Below are 825 nucleotides of genomic sequence, written 5' to 3' on the forward strand. Positions count from 1 at the left end.
TACATTTACTGTATATAACTCTGATTTTATTTCCAATTATGTCAGTTTTGGTCCAACATAGTTTTGGGCCCCCAGATAATAAAAATTTCAAATACACTAATCTAGGATTTATAAATGCAGCATCCAGTTTTTCCTGCATGGTTTTGAGGCAAGATGCTTCTACTTTAAGGACGATTGTGCAGGTGGAAGGAAACAATCCTGGTGAAAAAAACTAAAGACAAAAAATTACACAATGTCTGTGGTTTTAGATGTGGTTACATGCTTTATAATTTTTTTTTTTAATGTTTCTAATAGTACATTCCAGGAATTATAGCTCTGGAAACTCACCAGCTGTGTGAATTTTTCCAGGAATCTGAATTTTCTGAGTCAACAGGAGCTCAATCAGAACAACAATTACAATATTCAAGTAGTGCATTTTTCTGTCAGCATTTTGTGGCATTTACTTCCAAATGCTCAGCAGGTATGTCCTTTATAACAGCGGGCACAACTCCTGCAAATTTAGAAAATAATCTAGTTTATTCTTGTATGCTGAAATGGCATTTGGCTTAATTGTAAAATACAAGCAGGAAAACGTCAAAAAGTCTAATGCAGGATAAGATGTCATGAGATATAATTAAATGTAAACTTAATAACAGAGTTAATGTCCGTTAAACAAACCCCTGGCTGTAACGACACAAAGGGGCTCAGAGAATAAAGTTCAGTTCAACTGTTTGTTCTTAAATGTTTCCATTTATCTATTTGCTGAAAAAGAATTGCAGTATTTAATGTATTCATACAATTTATAAATGATACATTGAAGGAGAGGAGCATGATATGAAAAAAAGC

This window comes from Austrofundulus limnaeus, unplaced genomic scaffold, assembly GCF_001266775.1.
Source record: "Austrofundulus limnaeus strain Quisiro unplaced genomic scaffold, Austrofundulus_limnaeus-1.0 Scaffold1165, whole genome shotgun sequence".
NCBI lineage: Eukaryota > Metazoa > Chordata > Actinopteri > Cyprinodontiformes > Rivulidae > Austrofundulus > Austrofundulus limnaeus.